Raw genomic sequence first — 20126 nt, forward strand, 5'->3', positions numbered from 1 at the left:
TCTCCCAAAAGCCAGCTAAAAGTGTTTTCCATATGTTACTTCCATAACCCTCATTACAGACCCCTGCACAAGCTGGTTAGAGATGGTGCTAATGGGACCATGGTCAGCATTCTGCTTCCCACGAGCCCCATGGGAACAGCAGCTGTGCTTGCATTGGGAAAGTCTGCTTGGAGGTCTCCCTCTGCCTGGCTCACAATATCCAGTTACAAAGCTCAACAGGCAATGACAAGGACAACAATTATAATGCCTAACAGATAATGAGTGCCCATTCTGTGCCAGGGATTTGCTAAGTGCTTATTATATACCAACTAATTCAACCCTCCTCAAAACTTTAGGTAAGTTGTCTCACTGTTAGATCTATTTTTTTTTTTTCTAAAAGAATACCAAGGTTCAGGGAAGTTAAGATAGCAAGTTGTACAGGAAATAATGAAATAGGGATCTCAGCTCCATCAGTTTGGTTAAAGTGAGTGCACTGTTGACCACTGCTCAATACTGCCTGCTTGTCAGTAACATTGTGGATGACATGGCTCAGCTCACAAGTCCCTTATAATATCCACACACTAACCACCTCTTATTGATGTAGAGGATGGGGTAGGGAATTGAGAAGAGGGACACAATTAGCATTTAAAAAAAGCACAGCTAAGCAATACAGGTTGTGTTTTCTCCGGTTCAATCGTTCAATCCTTATAACAATTAGAGATGGATACTGTTGTCTCTGTTTCTCAGATTGGGATACTGAGAGTCCGGAAGTAATTTAAATACTGATATTTACTGGAAGCTCTAGAATTGGAAATCTGTCTACTTCCCATACATATGCCCTTTTCATGAAGCTTCAGATGACACTTCACTTTAATTAAAGGAAGTACGATAGATACAGAAAAGAAACAGAGTAGAGAAGAGAGGAAGAGGGTTATCAAGGGCAATGGTGCAGAATTAGAATCCCAGTTTTGGGCCTCAATTGCTGTCCTCTTCCTTACAAGTGCCACCTGCCTTTCTGGTCTTGCTGACCTGTTGTAGTTGAATAGAAACTAAGTCAATTTGTAGGACCATAGGATCAATACTGATGGCAGGAGAAAACATAACATCATTTACTAGTAAAGTAGGGTTGCCAGAATCTGCCTCCTTTCTTCATTGGGTGGACTCAATGACATAGCCAAAGGATAAAACGAAGTCTTAATAAATGAAAGATTTCAGTCTTCAAGGAGCCCATGTCTATAACCAGCAGCAGTGGGATTAATTATGATATCATTTCCTTCTCTGGAGGCATCAAATAATTTGAAAAGAAGAATGATGTCTAGGAAACACAGGCTCTGGAAGCAGGCACACCTATATTAGTACCTCAGCTCTGTCATTTCCTCCTCGGATGAACCTGGGCAAGCTACACGGCCTCTTTAAAGTTCATTGCCTTAATCAGGAAATGGGGATAATAACTACTTCTGTTGTGGGATTATTAGATTAAAGAAGAAAATAAATGTAAGAGCCTGCTGATCATAGGTCAGTAAAGGCTCTCCATTATAATTAGAGTGGAGATCTTCATGAGAAATTGGAATGGATAACTGTGCTTAGGTTCCCCAGGGTTTGCTGGATCATCTGAAATCTGTGCCTGTGAGTTCAGCAGTGTTGTCAGTCTGACGCTTCAGATTTCCTTAACCAGCCTGCTTTCTTAAAATGTTCACTAGTACAGGGAGACTTAGATTTTTTAGCAGATAAGATTTCAAAGTACATTGTTAGGATGCATTGGGTGTGTTGATTAATGGCTAAGTATATATTCACATTGGTGGTAATAACTAGCACATGTGTATTAGAAGTCATTTATGTTACACTGCACACTTTACATCACGATAAACAGCAGCAAGATCTTAATCAGGGACATCCTGGAGAGCTGGCTGCAACAACTGTTAACACGGCAAAACCTGTTCCTGGATTGCAAGTTCTCTGTGGGTTAAATGTCAAAACCAAAAGAAAGAAAAATAACTTAAATTGTTTCCATCCATTATCCTCCATTGGACAGTGCAATCTGGATATGAATTTCACCCCAAAGCAATACTTCCACTGTGGTTAGCAAAACAGACTTTGTTTTCTTTTCAGTTGAACTTGACCTAATTAAGGACAGAGGATAAAATGTTGCCTTAATATTCTGAGATCCTTCAACCAGTTAAGGAGTTATTTAACATTAGTTGTTATTCCACAGCCTGATATTCTAACAGAACAGGTAATTGTTTCTCTCCATAAAACTTGAGGTCTTATATTAACGTGGACATTTGAAGGTACTAAGGCCATTCTTTAAGAAGGTTCCAAACATCCCCTTCTTTCTAGCCCCAAATATTTTGCGGTCTTCTCAAAGAGTTTTCATATCTACTAAAGAGAAGGCAAGGTGCATGTTTGAATATTATTCTGTAGACTGAAGTTTGGGAATTTGTCTTTAGGGTGTCATAAGATAGCAGAGACTGGGACTTCCGGAAGAACATGGCGGATAGATAGCAGCAGCTACGGAGGCTCTCTGAGATACTGCGCTTAGAACCCAGGAATGCTGCAGTACAAGGAGTCCTAAGCAAGAGGAAATACACCCTGCCGACCCAGGAATGAACTAAGCTAAGAGAAACCAACTGGAAATTCAATCCTGGTGCTATAATAGGAACAGATAAAATCTCAGCGCAGAAGCTAGAACCTGCACCACTGGAAGCCGCGATTTGAATTTCCTGCTGCCGCTGCTGCATCCAAATCTGCAGGGCAGGGAGAGAGACACGTGAAAGCTCTGAGAGCCGGAATCTGCGAACGGAGTTGAGAGCGGGACTAGCAGGGAGCCCTTCATCGACTTGCGGTGAGTGAGGGGAACGGGACCCTTTCATAGAGTAGGAGGCTCCAGCAAAGGACATACTGGGACCTAGCAGACTTGCCAGAACAGGGCGCTGCAGTGACATTAGTCACATATTCCCCTCTCAAGCGGGATTGGTGTGGAGTGCCTGGCCTGCATGACGCCGCTGACTAAGACCCAGTAGGCTAGCCCAAACCAGGTCCCAGCACCTGGAGGTGCACCCTAGCAGTGAAGCCTTCGGTAGGTTGACCTGGAGGGGTGGGCCCAGCAGAGGCTGCCCAGGTCTGTGTCTCCCTACTACACTGCAGTGGGAACACCTAGCCAGTACAATTCAAACAAACTGTAACTGAAAAAGAGAAAAAAATTGGGCCTCCTACATTCAGAACAAAAAGTATGGGAAGAGGAAGGAACAAGAAAGGGTCCTCAATCCCCAATCCTGAGAACACTGATCCAGAAAAGGGAAATGCAAAGGAAGACAGAAAACATGCAATATCAGACATGGCACCAATAGACATAAAGCGCTATCTCCAGAGCCTCATAGACGAGTTTAAAAATGAAATATTTAATGAAATACAGCAAGATATAAGTAGAATAGTTAGAGAAATGCTAAGCACTGCCCAAGAAAAAAAAGATGGTGGAATGGAAGAACAGAAAAAGAGGGGAGAATTGTTTGATGGAGAAAATAGAGAAAACATAGAATACGTGAAGCAGGTTCAAAGAGATTACCAGGAAACTAAAAACTCTATCGAAAGCTGGCATAACAGCTTGAAAGAAACTAAGGATAGATTATCTGAATTGGAGGGCAGACTTGTAATATGGGAGCATGAAATGAAAAACTTTTTAAAAATAACAAGAAAACAAACAGCAATAATATAAAGGTTAGAAGATGGTAAGAGGATCTACAACCTAAGAATTAAGAACATAAAAGAAGAAGTAGGGACACAAACAAATGGACTACAAAAGCTATTCACAGAAATAATCCAAGAGAATTTCCCTAATTTAGAAAAGGTAAAGATACTCAGATGTATGAGGCATACAGGACCCCAGACACCTACAACCCAAACAGAGCTACACCCAGGCATATAATAATCAAAATTTCAGAAATCCAATATAAGAACAGAACTAAAAGCCATCAGAGACAAGAAACAGATCACTTACAAGGGAACACCCATCAGAATTACAACAGACTTCTCGGCACAAACCATCAAATCACGAAGAGTGTGGGGGGACATAATTCAAGCTTTGAAAGATAACAACCTCCAGCCAAGATTGATATATCCTGCACAACTGTCCCTAGAAATTGATGGAAAAACAAGGTGCTTCCAGGATAAAGAGGAACTAGGGGAATTTGCAACCACCAATTCAACTCTACAGAGAATACTGCAGGATATTCTAAAAAAGGAAAATACCAAGACTTCAGAAACAGTGGCAGAAAGGCCACAATGAATGGAGCAGAAAGCAAAATGAAGAAGACAAACTGACAAACAACAGAAAAAGAGCTCAACAGAAACGAGGCAGAGAAGATCGGATGGTAGGAACAGCTATTTTGGAGAAAAGAAGACATCATAATAGCTAGTGCTCATTTAGTATCATCTTGCTTTGAAGTCCTATCAAGCTTTTATTCTTCTGTCTCCATTGGTCTTAACAGGTTGTATCTTATTGGATTTTATTATATGTGATAATATAAGCAAAAACTTTTATACACAAGGAGATTATACAGAAGCCATTGTTCATTTTCTGATAGTTGGTTCTAAATACCCTGTAATATTGTCATTCTCTTGAATGGTTTTACATTGTCTTGATATGTTTGGTGCTACAGTATACAAAGTTATACTCAAAGATCTCAAGGAAAGAGACATTATGGTAACTACTTTTATGTCGGGATGTCTTGTGGTGAAACACTATTTTGCTTAAATGGTTATGCTTTGACCTGCGCTGTTTTGTTGTTATGCCCTCTTTTATCTCAGTCTCCTTTTTTTAATTATTTACTTTTTTATTTTTTTCTTTTCAATTAAGGGAAAAATAAAAAAAGCAGGATACATTATAGTAACCCACTTTGATTTCCTATTAACTTGATTTGAAACCCTGTATAGCCCTCACCATCTTGCTTTGACTGATTTTCCTCTATTCTGCTTTGCTTGATAGTACCAAGTTCGAAAGTATAGGAAACAACTGTAAAGACAGTAAGATTCATTATGACGCCCTTTCCGGTTGACTATTATCTTCTTTTAAAGCCCTGTAATGTCTCCAATGTTTTGGTTTTATTCTTTAATGTTTTGTTCAATTTTATTATAACTGATGATATAGGCAATTCTTTTTAAGATAGCAAGAGGCACTATGGTAACCATTGTTGATCACCTAGTATTTTGTTTTTACATTATCTATTATGTTCACCCTTTTGATTTGACTGACTCTGTTCTGGTATGTCACATTTGGTTTTACTCTTTTTAAAAAAAAGTAGTAAGAACTGTGGGAGTAATAAAACCCAAAATGTGTAATTGTCATTGTACAAAAGAAAGGAAAAGAAAGTGCTCTAAAGAATATAACTGCATATATATTTAAGTGTATAAGATAGATAACCATATTACTGAGTTTTGTTGGATCATTGAATAAAACTGTTTCCAGTCTCACTGTTTGAAAGTCCACTTTATATGCTTTAATTTTGTAACTTGAATAACTATTTCTAAGATAACAATATGTAATCTATTAACTAGTGATGTCCTATTGTTTATTTTTTCTGAAATTCTGTATAACTTGTACCCTATTTCTGTTCTTTTTTTTCTTTTTCTCCTTAATAAAAAAAAGATAGCAGAGACCAAGGCTGGGGAGTGGGGTACGGTTCCCTCTTAGTGTTGTTTACTGTCATTGCACATTGTTTTTGTGTACACTACTACCACCTGGATGTCTCAGACTTGATGTTTCAAGTCTCTCCTATGGACAATGCCTGTACTTGAAAAAGAGTGTAAAAGATTCCGAGTGTGGAGCACATCCACAAACTCTGGGGGTTCAACTATATTTCATGTATATTTCTCTCTTCCTGGTTTGTATACCCTAGCCAACCAATGGACTTCAAACCCAGCATCTTTTTTTTCACCTAGACTCTACATGTTAGTTTATAAAACTGTAAAAGATTCCAACTACAAATATCTTATTGATTTAGTTGAGCCTGAAAGATTCAAAGGACTTGCAGGGAGTAAGGCTTAGTAGATATCTACAGTACAAGGAGCACATAAATAATCTCCATATGTTCCTTGACTGGAAAGTAGGCATCCTGGAGAAAAATACTAAGTGTGCTCCTTATCAGTAAAAGGGTGCTAAGACACAGCTCATGGGAAGGAGCCAGTATGGTGTCTGGAGTATTGTGGGTGCCCGATGAATGTTTATGTTGTTGGTTATAGGCTTATGGTACACTGGTCGACTAGGGTTTCCAAACTGCAAAGAACAATGGATTGTGATCTTTGTTGGGTGGTGGGACTGCAACAGCCACAAAGACTCCCTTTGCAGGAGGTGAATGTAAAGCTCCTCAGAGGACTTTGTAAGTGCTATCTGGCTGGGGTGCGTGCAATTTGAAAATCCTCATAGATAAGGACTGCATTGAAAGTCATCAGATTCTCTTTCCTGATTCAGAATTTAGGCCTGCTTTATGGTCACATCTGAAAAAGCTTGAGTGAGACAGGTTTTTGATCTGAACCCACAGAGATGGGCAGAATTAGATGCCAGAGCTAGCTGCTTTGACACTTCATTGGGAAGCCAGAGAAGAGTTAAGCAAGGTGGCAAAGCAAAGGGGCCCAAAGTAGGATTGAACCAGGACTGAGGTGCCAGCTTTGAGAGACACAGCTATGGGTCCAGGGGAGTCAGGGAGCCCTCATGAGCAACTGGACTAGGAGATTTCTATGGGTAGTTTTCATGGGCCGGCTTTATTACAGGGTGATGGAGCTTAGCTTGGATAGTTTAAGAGAAGATTTTTCAAGTATATTCTGATTTTTATTCAAAATCCTCGGAGGGGCTTATTAAAATGCAGACCCTAGGGCTGTACTCAGACTTAATCAATCAATGTCTTAAAGACACAGTACCCAAATCTGTGTATTTTGACAACCATCCCACTCATGGGAGTTTTAGGAATTCTAAGATTTCAAAACCACTGAAATAAAGTAGAGTGTAAGGAATTTGAAGACAGAAAGTCTGTGTTGTAATCTTTACAGTGTGATCTTTGGATTCACTTACCCTTACTGAGCCTTAGTTCTTTTATCTGTAATGTGTTTCTTTATTAGGGTTGGTTATGCTAAGAGGTAGAAGTGGTTTGTAAATTGAAATGTTTTTGCAGTTGTCTTGTTTCTGGGTCAATGTGAAGTTTGGAGACTGCCACTATTGTACCCATTGCTCAGGTCTTGGTATGCTTAGCTATCTTTGAATTTTCTCATGTTGTTCTTATCTATGCATTCCCTTAGAAAGCTCGCTTTATCCAGGACTTCTAACAATGTCTGAAGGTCAGTTTGGGGAGCCTGTTTTTGAAGACAGACCCTTTGCTTTTTAAATCCTTTTGCCATAAGGAAGAAGAACTTCAAGGAGCCAGAAGTCTCAGGGGCCTCCTTTCTACATGAGTGAATTCCAGGGACTTTTAATGTGCTAAGCTATGTGGGACAGTAGCTGGATCTAAGAATTAAGAAGTAGAAGAATGGAATTAGAGTCCCAGATGGCTTGCTGAATTGGAAAAATAGGAAAAAAGGCAAAACTAAGTCAGGAGGAAAAGTTCTGGATGATGCATGGAGGAAATGATCATCACAAACCCATAAGCAGTGTCTAGCCAAATGAAGAAAATAAGCTGAACGCAGGCCAATGAAATCCAGCTATCACTAAAAACATGAGTGTGAAATTTGGCTGCACTGCCTGAAGCACAGCTTTAAGGAACTGTGAGGTCATCATCACTTTATCTTACCTTTATGAGACTTCTTTGTCCAATTTTGGGCTTCACAGTTTGAGAGGCATGGAGTCCTTGGACATGGTTCAAGAGATAGAAATAAAGATGATGAAATTGTTGGAGAATAAGAGCTATGAGCAAAAGCAAAGTGATCTGGTATAATTTAACCTAAGTAAAGGAAAGCTAAGGGGAGTCTTAACTCTTCCAATCCATCAGTTAGAGCTGCAGAAGACTAGTTGTTAAGGACTAAACAAGATTGAGTCCAGCAGAATGGATGTATATTGACCAAAACAAAACAAACACATACTCCTGTGAACATTTAGAACCTAAACAGGCTCTTGTGACAAGGGCAAAACTCCTTTCTAAATACTCATGAAAGGGCCACATGAGACTAGAGGACATGAATATGATAAAACATGGCATTAAACTATTTTGAAAACAATACTGACTGGATTTGAAATCTGTCCCTACCTTGGCACAGATTTGGTTTTTGGGCTTGTGATTTAGGGTAGGCAATCAACTTGCCTGCAACTCAGTTTTTTATTCTGTAAAATAAAGGTCACAGGTCAGATGACCTCCTTGGTCTTTCTTTAAATATACCAAAAAATTCATATTCTGTGAATCCTGGGAATATTGTAGTGGGAGAATTTAATTTGCTAAAGTTTTCCTCCGAATGAAGGAGAAATAGTAAGTGTGTTAGAGGTTGCTGGGGAGAATTTGGGCATCTGTTCTCAAAGTGGGATGGCATGACATCCTGCTTAATGGGTTGATGCCATAAGGTGGACCAACTATGAGAGCTCTTTGGTTCTGAGAGGGAAGTGTGATGGTTACACTCAGTTATTCACTTGGTTGACTAGAGAGATACCTTGGGGGATAGTGAAGCACACTTCTGGTATGTCAGGATGGGTTGTGGAGGTGTGACCCTGGGGACTATTTTGGGTCGCTGGCCCATTCTTTTCTGGTATTGGTTCCCTTTTCTCTTTCAGGTTCCATGAACTAAGTAGCTTTGTTATGCCACACCCTTCCTACACAATGTCTCTGGCTTTAGTGCTAATCACCTATGGACTGAATCCCTGAGACCATGAGCTAAGTAAACCATTTCTTCCTTTGGGTTACAGGTATCAGATGTGGTGTCACAGTAATGAGAAAGCTGAATAATACAAGGAATATTTGGCTCTGAAAGAAAGGTGAAAACAGAATGCAGAACATTCCTGGGAAGAGGGATTCCAAGGGTGGAAGGGAAATATGAGGGGGCACCCTCAAACCACCTAGGAATGAAGACAGGAAAAGAAGCCCCGAGGAAGATGTGGAGTGTATGGCAGGGTAAACTGATTGCTATAGTGTGAACGTTGATGAGGCCCCAGAGTTCATATGTTGAAATACTAGCCCCAAGATGACGACATTAGGAAGTTTGCTTGTTCAAAGGTGATTAGATCATGAGATGATAAAGCTCATGAAGAGAATTCATGGCCTTATAAAAAGGGCATGAGGAGACTCATAAGTCCTTCTTCCATGTGAGGACATAGAACAAAGGCACAATTATATGACCCAGAAAGCAGGGCCTCACCAAATATCAAGTCTCTGCATCTTGATCTAGAACTTCTCAGCCTTCAGATCTGTGAATAATTAATTTCTGTTGCTTATAAGACATTCAGGGTGTTGCATTTTGTTATAGCAGCCCAAACAGACTCAGACACTGATTAAGATGAAACCCTAGCTAAGGAACTGGGCAGATCGTAGAACCTGGTATCGATGCAAAACAGCTGAGATGACTCAAGGGGCTGCCACCTAAAACCAAGAACACTAGGCTCTCTTCAGGTCGGATAAGTCCTCACCTCTCCAGAGCCCTAACCATCTGAAAGTGTATAGATTCTGGAGAGGGACTGACTTGGTTTTCCATTTTTCTGTATGGTATTTTGGGCAAGACACTTATCCTTGTTAGAACAGCTTTTAAATAATAAGACGGAGATAATATATATACTTCATAATATCCTTGTGAAGATTAAAGACATATCAGAAGAACTACTATAATTCTAATCTTGGCCTGGGACAGAACTGAGGCAGAATGAAATGAGACATCAGTGACTACATAATTTATAGAAAGGATCTGAACTGGGACTACTACTCCTAATGATATGAACTAACTTTTACAAACATTTGGACTTGCGTCCCCATTAGATCCTCACGGATATTTACTTTAAAGTAGGTATTTTTAGCCCATTTTTCAGATGAGCAATTAAGGTTGAGAGTGAATAATGCTTTACCTGAGCTGATTTAATGAGCATAGCATTTAGTAGTTACTCAAGTCTTTTGGCTCCAAAATCGCTGCCTTTTTCATAACATCTCTTTCAAGGGAGTGAAACAGGAAGAACATGAGAGACTGATTACTGTTTTAAATGATAACCAAGTTAGGTAGCAATTGCCTGAGAAAGAATGCTAGCCACTAATAGATGTTTCAGCCTGGTAAGAACAGTGCTGGGAGAGGAGAGACTCCGGAGTGGAGCTATCAACCGGGGCTCAGAGGCCCCAGACTGGGGGTAAGGCCCCTCCTTCATCCCTTTGCTGCCAGCCCCTCCTCTCTGACACAAGCAAAGTAGGAGCTAGATTAGCACAGCTTTCCGTTTGTTGCACCAACTGAATGAAGAGGATTCTTCTGTCTGTGTCTTTAAATAGAACCATTACCACTGATTTATAGTCATCACTCTGCCCAGGAGCCCTTCATAAACTGTAAAAGCATTACTGAGTCATTTAGCTCTTTTTCCCTCTTAGTGGACTAACCATCTTTCTGATGTATTAACAGAATTCCTTTCCAACCAGCAAAGCATGCTTGAGATTTTCCTCTCCTACTTCAGATATCTATCTCAGAATTGGACATTCACTTCTACTGAGGCAAGATCCAAGGCTTCTAAGCCCCAGAGCACACACCTCCCTACCAAGCATTGATACTGTGGCTTCTCTTTTGTTTCTCGCTCCAAAGTGCATTGAGACCCTATTTGGGGCCAGCCCCTGTTCAGCTCTGGGATTGGAAGAACAGGGCTTACGGTTTCTTTTCAAAACAGTTTAGATGGAGTCCTTCTGGAAGTGAAGAATATGACTAAGTGATTTCTTAAAGTCCCTTCCAGCCAGTGATTCATCAGACGCAGAATTTTAAGTTGGAATGGACGGTGGTACTCTGAGCCAAATGTCTCATTTTTGCAAATGAGGAGAGTGAGGTCCATAGAAGTTAAAAGTTGTGGGGCTGCTTGCTACAGTGGAAAGAATAAGGGATTTAGAGTTAGAAGTTCTGAGTTTCAGGCCAAATGCTAGTGCTCCCATGCTGTGTGACCTTGAGCAAATCATTAACCTTCAGAGCTCCATTGTACCTACTTCTAACATGAAAATGATGCTACCTGTTCTGCCTGCTTCCTAGCATCATTCTGAGGATCATGTGATACCGTATTTAAGGACATGATGAAATGGAACACAGTGCCCTCTCAACATGTTGCATTATAAAGCAATTTGCTCAAGGTCACACAGTGGCAAAAACCAGAGTCTTCAATTCCAGTGTAGTTTGATTTCATCATGCAATGTTACCTTCTGGACGTTTTTCCAGTTCTATAGTTGTTTTTCTCATAAGCCACCAACCACACTAATTTGATCTCCACATGCTTCCCTCTAAATCCTTGGATATGTGTAGACTCAACTGTGGGACTCCAGACTGGCTCAGATGGATTAGAGACCAGCAACCAGGAAGACTTGCTGGGGATATCTCAAGTTGTCTTCTATTACATCACAATTATGGCCCTCAAATATGGGATTCTGGGGTCAAGGGACAGGCATATTCATGAACTAGCTTTCCCTGTAGCTTCTCTAATTGTTTCATTGCACCAAACTGGAAGCTGGGGTTGGCTACTTAATAGCCTTTAATGGACTACTAGGTTATGGCATGTACCTTAAGGATTGGAACAGGATGACCATGAGCCACAAATTGAAGAAATAATAGATACTTTAAATTTACACTGGAAGGAGACTTGGGAACTTATTCAGTGATAATAGATGGTTTGCTGTGCCAATCTGTGGTAGGAAAGGCAGAAGATGACAACTAAGTGTCACTAATGAACTGTGGGCTCCAGGGTTATATGTTCCCATGGACCACTAATGAGCAGGGGCCACTGGTCTCTGAGCCCTATCATCATTATTTGTGCTATGGAAAAAACTGACCATGTTTCATTTGCTCCCTTTATTAATCACAGGTTGTACTGAGTCCTTAGGAGGCTGAACAAAACTCATCTCTCCTACTTCTTAGGAGCTGTGCATCTGCTCCCAGTACTGATAGTCTGTGGCCCTCTGCTGCAGTACAAGAGCTGGGCACTTGTTTCATTCATGACTGAGGCCCATGCCAAGCTCACCAGGGGTGCCCCTTCTGCTATTTACTGAAGAACTGTGGGTTTCTTCTCTAGCAATGATCTGTCATTTGAAGAGCACAACCAATAAACACATCCTGTTTCCCTGATTCATAAGCATAAAGTTTTTCAAACTTTCAGAAATAATAGGGGAGACCAAGCTTATAATAAATATAGAGAACAGCCTTTTTTTGCTCTAAGTAATAAAAAGGAAAAAAAGGGAAAAATTGCTGTGAGCCAGTTCAGCCAACAATTTCCATGTTAAAAAAAAGTTCAAGTTGGAGCCATGTGGTCTCAATAAAGTAGTAAAATATATTTTCTTTACCCTACACTTCATGTGCCCATAACCTTCCTTTTAAATCATCTCTAAGCAGCCCCAAATCACTCTGACCGCAAATCATTTGGTGGCTTTGGTCTCCAGGCAATGGAATGTGCTCTAGTAGACGGGGAGTCGCTACCAAGCGCGCTCAGAGGGAGCTTCCACTCCCGGGGCTCAGGCACACAGACCCCAGCAAAGCCTTGAAAAGGTTCCGCGCTGAGATAGCACATGACATCATAGCTCAATCATTCAGGAAAAAACTGCAAGGGCTGCAGAATAACACAACATGCCACAAACCACAGTGGGCAGATAAAGCCGAAGAACGGCTTTTCTTACGAAAACATTCACGAATACCACAGGCAGCTGGCAGAGACATGTTTAATTACATTTACAGAAACCCATTGTATCCATCAGCCCCACCATCTTTGGAGTTGACCAACAAATGGGAAGGTCACAGAAGCCGTCTTGGAAATGGAAAAGCCAGGAGAGCCTGAAGTTGATGTCATTGCATTTCATTATGTGTGTTACGATTAGATTTGACCCAGCTGTAAAATCATTTGATAGGCTTTGAAAGGATTTCCAAGTGAACTAGACCTCAATAGTAACCTATGGTTAAATTTATAGCTGAAAAGTAAGTACAGCCCAAGGTGTGAGAAATCAATTATTCAATTCATGATTAATTTAAGAGACACTGAGCTTGTCCTGGGCATAAACAAAGCTGGTACAACTGCCGACTGCCATCTGCCATCACTTCAGAGGACTCACTCTTGTATTCTGCAAGAGCCACAGGATCTTTTGTTTGTTTATTTTTTCAAAGGAACTCCTCAAAGAGTTAAGAATACAGACTTTGAAAGGATAGTAAATGTATTGGTTGTACCTTTAGGCACCTCAGAGAAACAAAGCTCAACATGCATTGCATTGAAAGTATGATTAAAGCTCCAGGGAAGGATACTGTCCACATGAAAGTGCTATTTTACAGAGTACCTAAGCATCACCTTACAATAATTGCTAAAGTGGGAGTTTTAAAGGAGACGTTGCAGAACCTTCTCTGAGGCAAGAAGGGTACGCTTGAAAGTCCTCAGTACTCTCTAAATTTAGCTCTGTGGAGTGAGCACTGTGCTAATTCTAGTCTGTGATTCCACCTAAGTGAAGGAAGATTTTAAATAGAAAAAGATCCTGCAAACTACACAACAAACAATAAATACAAACATTGTAATGAACAAAGTAGTTCTTTTCCCTAAAGGGAAAATAAAAAACAAATATGTAGGAGTATAGACAATAATGTCTGCCAGTAATAATCTATTCGGAAACACGTCATTTTATAGCCTGGTAATGTATCTGGCAACAATCTTTTTCATCAGATACCCAAGAATACTTTCCATTTCAGTTGGGGGTGGGGAAACCTCAAAGACATACTCATAATAGCTTCATATAACTTCTAAAACAATGGTGGGGAGAAAATGCAAAACTCTTAGGTTCCTGAAAATAACCTGTTTGTCATTATGTGGGCAATTATAAGCTAGGACTTGCTTTATAAAATTACTAGGTTCACAAGCGATTTCCCATGGATTTATCAGTAACAGAAATAAACAAGCATTCCACTGAGCTCTACATGGAAGTGAAAGAGAGCTATTGAGGAACTTTTAAAAGTCGTGTAGATGGGAATTTAACTTAACCTACTAGGATGGCAAGTGCTAATCCAGGATCCTAGTGATTTTCTTAATCATCAAAAAGTTGGAACAAACTGTTCTTGGAGGACAGCACCTTTGTCAGCCCAGTCCTTCATCAGCAGGCTACAGCCAGGCTAGGGAGAGGTGACTTCAAGGATCCCTGATGCGCTCAGGTGCCAAGGTCCTTAAGCCTCCAAATGCAAGTAGACTGGGAAAAACTTTCTAAAAGTCATGCTGATTCCTCCTGGGTTAGATCATTTCAAGAGTTTACCAAAATTCAATATAAAACAGTGACAAGCAACGTTTTCCATGCAAAGTAATGGGGAACGTCAGTTTTTCAGTTTAGACTCCAGGCATACTAAACAAGCCATCAGGAATGCACTCTTCCCTATTGTATTCTGCCTGCCACTTGTTCCCTGAGAACCACGGCCAACTGAATGCTATCTAACGACAGAGGGACCCGGTCCACAAGGCTTCCAGGAGAAACAGAGAAAATCGCATTTCATTTTGTTAGACAAAGGACAGCAAGGGAGACAGACCCGAGAAAACAAACAACTTTCAGGCAAGTGAAGAGAAACAGGTGTGAAAAGGTTCAGATTTTTCAAGGAGGGAAAAAAAATCCACCCAGGTCTTTGATGAAATGAAACGTTCCTAGCTAGAGTCCATTCAGGAACTGAGCAGCTCTTAGGCTGTTGGAAACTGATGGCTTTGTGAAAAAAAGTCTGCTGCCCTTTCAACCAAAGATGCAGCCCATTGCAAAGACATTAGCAAGAATATGAACACACGCTGTGCAAACTGCTCCAGGCATGCTAAACACAGCAAAGAGACGCTTCTTTGTATCTTTTTTTTAATGGGGAGGGGGCAACCTTTCTCCCCTCCCCCATTCCAACTCTAACAACAGGAAAGTCCGCGCGAAGCAGGACCCGCGGCCCGAAAGAGGGTCCCAAAGAAGGGATTAGGAGACCACAGCAGGCAGCAGTCTTCCGAGCCCGTTCCAACCCAGCACCCGTGCCAAAGGGTACGCTTCACCTGAGAACCTGCGCGCGGCTGCGAGCACACGCTGCAGGATCTCATCTGCACGTCTGCACACTCTTCATGCTGACACTTACCCGCCAGGCAGAAAACACGCTCTGCCCCCCAAGAAGCTCCTCTTGGGATCTTTCAGATCTCGGCTATTCTCCGCGTGCAACTTCAGAGCTCTGCATTCAGCCTCGTTTGCAGAATGCAAACGAGAAAACGAAGGAGCCGCGGGCTGCCCGGAGCCGGCCTCTGGCAGGCTGCACTGAAGACGTCGTCGCGTCCCGCCGGCTGGTGCGAGGCCCCAGACTGCAGCCCCGACTGCGCCGCGCCCAGCTGCGAGGGGCGCGTGTGCGCGGGGCTGGGGAGGGGGAGAAATGGGGGTGTGTCCTGGGAGGAATGCTGCGAAGGCCCAGAAATAACTCCCCTCAATCCGTGCCCTTATCACACTTAGGAAGGCTTTGGCTCTGCCCGGGGGCGGGAGCGGGGATTGCAATAGCTCACGCGGAGGTAAAAAGCAACTTCAAACCACAAGCAACATGTGCAGCCACTTGCCTCGCCAGGGCGGCTCTAGTTTAAAGCATTTCCTGAGGAGCCAAGTGTATTTGGTAAAAGTTGCAGCTCTAAGATACCTTGGAGAGTAGGTAAGGGAGCAGGAGTCAGGTGGTGGCTGGTAGTGAATTTCTTTTGGTTATAAAAGAAATCAACTTCCTCCTGGGTCTTCCATCTAGACGGTTCAGAGCAAAGGTGTCTTTTAATTGCACCTTTCCTCCCTCCGATGCTGAGTTACTGTGAAGCTATAAATTAATTAACACATGACACATGAAGCCCCTAGGAAGGGAATGCCAAGAATAAATCTGGTCTTTGTTCCTTTTCATGTTGAACAAGTCTGCCATGAATCAAGCCTTTCCCTCAACATCTAGGGAATAGACCCAAGGCTGTGACTCACAGAGGGATGAACGTATGCAACAAGTCTGATTGTCCTAACATCTCTCTCTTGTAGCATTAGGTCACAGTGATTCAGTTACCACACAGACAGATATTAGGGAAAAACAATAGGAGAAACAAAACCAACCACTCAATAAAAACCTTCCTATTTGCCAACTATCGTCCAGTGGCAGACGGGCCTGAAGCTTTACACATTTTAAAAGATGACCTCACTACTTCCATTTTCCAGTCCCAGAATTGCCTGTCATTTGCCATTCTGAGAAACAGAGATCCAGGTTTGTCTTCTGAAATTTAAAGAAGAAACTCATAAGGGGTCCATGAAGCTATTAATTTTAATGTAGCATACAAAATGTCAAAGGTTGATGGTCTCTTGAAGTCATTAGAAACCATATCAGAAAGTGTCTTCCCAGAAATAGAATCATCTAGAGACGTCCAAAATATAGTGCAAGAGAAAAAAATTTTTTTTCTGAAGAAAGACTAAAACGTTGAAGAGGGTTTAGTGTGTGTTTAGTTCGTATGTATTATCCTGAGGAAGTGACAGTTCACGAAATACTGATTTTTTTCTCCCTTATTAAATTTTCTCCTTCCTTTGGGAAATCACTGTAAAGTTATTAAGACCGAAGTTGTTTTTCATGTTGGAAATAGCCTGAGTTTGGCAAGTTCATTCCCTTTCTCTGGGTCCTTTTATTTCTTTCTTTAACATTTCAGCAGTAGAACTTTACCAGGGCTGTTGAATAACAGAATCAAATAACATTTGTTCATCTCTAATGCATCACAGAGAAATGGTAGTGCTGTTAGGGCAATTTCACCAAAACACCCTTCAGGTCCTAGTTACCTTATTTATTTCCAGGAGGGGTCATTGGAACAATCTTTCCTCTGAGTCTAGAGAGTATTTTATTGATTTAAATGTTTAAGTAAAAGCAGAAGGAAAACTTGAGAGGGTTTCAGTACACGGTCACCATGAGCCCAGAAATACATGCAGCTCTTAAGCTGCTTTTGTTGAAACCGTGAACAGTTTAGAAGTCAAAAATGCAGTCTGAACATGTGACGTGTGTAAAGGGTCTTAGTTAGAGATGGTGCCCTTTCCATGGTCCTGTGTGCTCCTGTGGACGAAATCACAAGGACAGATGAGCTCTGCTAAGGCGGCTCTTTATTGGGGTGCAGCTGAGGGTGGTGTCCACTGTTCCCTGAAACCCTGCCTGTGTTTTGGTGCTCTGCATGTTAGCTTGGGTTCCTGATGGGGTCTCTCCTCATGCTGAATGTTCTGTGGTTTCTGGGGTCAGGAGAAGCAGCAGTAGCAGCTTTCTTGATGAATATTCAAGAGGAAGAGAAAGACAGGGGACTTTACTCACAACTGGAATTACCTGCACCCTACTGAATACGAGTGAACTAAAGTCTTCTTCTGTCTGGGAGCCATGACATCAGATTTAAAAAAAGAATTTAATGTTTGAATAAGTAATACAGTCACATAATTTGAATTAGGTGCATTACTATGGTTGCCCATATGCCCAATTCATATATCCTCCCACAAGTTACCCGATAACTTGTGATAATAATTTTCTCTTCAGACTTTCAGGTTTCTTCATGCATAAAACAAATTCTTACTCTTTTTTCTTTTTTGCTAAAATTCATTATCTATAAAAATTACTGGCCATTATCCTGGGCTCCTTCACTTCAATATACTTTCAAGCCCTTACCATATACCATGTGTTTAATTCTTCATTCATTTGGAAGCAAACACCTCAATCCCTAATCTCTACTAAGTACTGTTGTATTTACTGGTGACACAGCAGTGGAGTAATTGGCAAAACTTTCTGGTCTGTGACATTTTTAATTTGGGAGGAGGAAGGCTGCACATAAAACAGACAAGAAAAATAAACCACACATTGTGTTAGAACTTAATAGGAGCAATTAAAAAGCAGAGCAAGGTGAAGAATTGGGAATGCATGGGGGGTATATGATTTAAGATGGGTTGGACAGGAAGTGGCTTTCTTGAGAAAATAACACCTGAGTGAGGATTTCATAGTGGTGAGGGAATGAGCTTCCAATTACTTGCAGAGTCCAGGAAGTGGGAATGGCTGATGTGAGGGCAGCATTTTTGAGGAATAACAAAGAGTCGAGTGTGGATGGAGCAAAGAAAGTACAGTAGAATATCCTACAAACTCGTAACAGAAAAGATATTCTTTTTAATAAAGAGACACAGCAGAGAAATTATATCATGTAGGAGCTTGTAAACCAGTGGGTAGATTTTTGGCTTTTACCATTCTTAGAGAAATGAGAAGGATTTCAAGAAAAAGGAGGAACAGGATACAACTTATTTATGCATCAATGTATAGAAAGATACTTTCATGTGTAATGCTGCATAGCAGTCTTTTGGATAAATGCACCATGACTTATTTAATCAGGATTCCACTGATAGAAGTTTGAGCTGTTTCCAAACTTTTGCTTTAAACAATGCCATAGACTTCCATATATGACATTTTACACTGGTGCGAGTATCTGTGGTATTAATTCTCATAAGTAGGTTTACTGGATTTTTCATTTGTGATTTTAGTAGACATAGCTAAACTGCCCTTCAAAGGATGGAACCGATTTCCATTCCCACTAACAATATTCAATAGTGCTTGGTTCCCCACAGCCTTGCCAACAGAATGTACAATCAAAGTTCTGGTTTGCCAATCTGATAGGTGCAAAGTGATGTCTCACAATTCTTTTGGCTTGCATTTCTGAGATTTTGCATGAGACTAAGCTATTTTTCCATACCTTTATAATCCCTTTATAATCCCATTCTATTCCCTTTGTAGTGACATATTTTATGCACCTTTCCCTTATTCTGTTGGAGTCTTGTCCTTTTTCCTTATAGATTTCTTAAAATTTCATGTTTATTAAAAAGATTATCTTTTCTGTTATGAGTTTCAGATTTTTGTGTTTTACTGTTTTTCCTTTGACTTGGCTAATAGTATCTTATGGCATATAAAAGTTTCTAATTCTCATGCACTTGAATGTATAAAGCTTTAAATGAGTGAGTTATTCTATGTATTAAGTATGAATCCTGCTTTATTTTGTTTCAATAAATGATCCAATTCCCCTCCCTTTGGTACTGGAGACTGAACCCAGGGTCTTCACACTGAGCTATACTCCCAGACGTTTTTTACTTTTTATGTTGAAATATGGTCTCACAAAGTTACCCAGAGTGAGTTCAAGCTTGGAATCCTCCTGCTTCAGCTTCCCAAAGTGATGGGATTATAAGTGTGTACCTCTACGACTGGCCTTACTACCACTTAGAAAAAATATTCCAAAAACTTGTGGTAACAAGTTTTGAAACTCATTCTTTGAGTGTGTGTATTCATGTGTTGTGCAATAGATTTCTGGAACATTTTTATCATGCAGAACTGAAACTTGATTGCCATTGAATATAACCCAGTCTCCCTACCTTCACCATTCTATTCCATGTTTCAACAAATATAACTAGTTTAGGTACTAGTTTAGAAGGAAGTGAAATCACACAGTACTTGTCTCTTCATGACTGACTTATTTTACTTAGTATAATGTCCTCATGGTGCATCTGTGTTGTGAAATGTGAGCTTATTTTTTTTCTCATGGCTGAATAATATTCCCGTTGCAGGCACACACCCCATTTTCTCTGTCCATGCATCTGACAATATACATTTGAGGTGCTTATACTCTTGGCTATTTTGAACAATGCTACTATAAACATTGAAAAGATAATATCTCTTCAAGGCGTGCTTTCAGTTCTTCTGGATACATGCTGTGAGTGGGATTGCTGCCTCATTTTGTAATTTTATTTTTAACATTTTGAGGAACTTTCTCATTTCTATTTTGCAGATTTCTGTCACTGTGCTGCCCCATTTACATTCCCGATTTTAATTCTCAGTTCTTATTGAGTTGTAGATGCTCTTATATATTCTGGTCAGCTACCACCTGTAAGATATATGATTTGCAAATCTTTTCTCCTGGCCATTAGTTGATTTCTGTGTGATTTAGGTCCTTATGAGGCCATTAAGTCTGGTGTGGTCTCATTTGTCTGTTTTTGCTT

The 20126-nt window shown here is 40.7% G+C and overlaps 1 protein-coding gene across 5 annotated transcripts in view; it reads right to left on the bottom strand.

Annotated features, from left to right (window-relative positions):
- Palld (palladin, cytoskeletal associated protein) overlaps nt 1–20126 on the bottom strand; it is a 368121-nt gene that overhangs the window by 241876 nt on the left and 106119 nt on the right. The window contains exon 1 of one of the 5 annotated variants that reach the window (XM_063234780.1): nt 15214–15499. The exons of the other annotated variants lie outside the window; for them this stretch is intronic. The gene's annotated coding sequence lies outside the window, so the exon portion shown is untranslated. Of the gene's footprint in view, nt 1–15213; nt 15500–20126 lie in introns of those variants that run through there. 5 annotated transcript variants of the gene reach the window in all.

The sequence above is a fragment of the Cavia porcellus genome, unplaced genomic scaffold (genome assembly GCF_034190915.1).
Source record: "Cavia porcellus strain 051 isolate PalLab524CR breed Dunkin Hartley unplaced genomic scaffold, mCavPor4.1 scaffold_24, whole genome shotgun sequence".
Taxonomy (NCBI): Eukaryota; Metazoa; Chordata; class Mammalia; order Rodentia; family Caviidae; genus Cavia; species Cavia porcellus.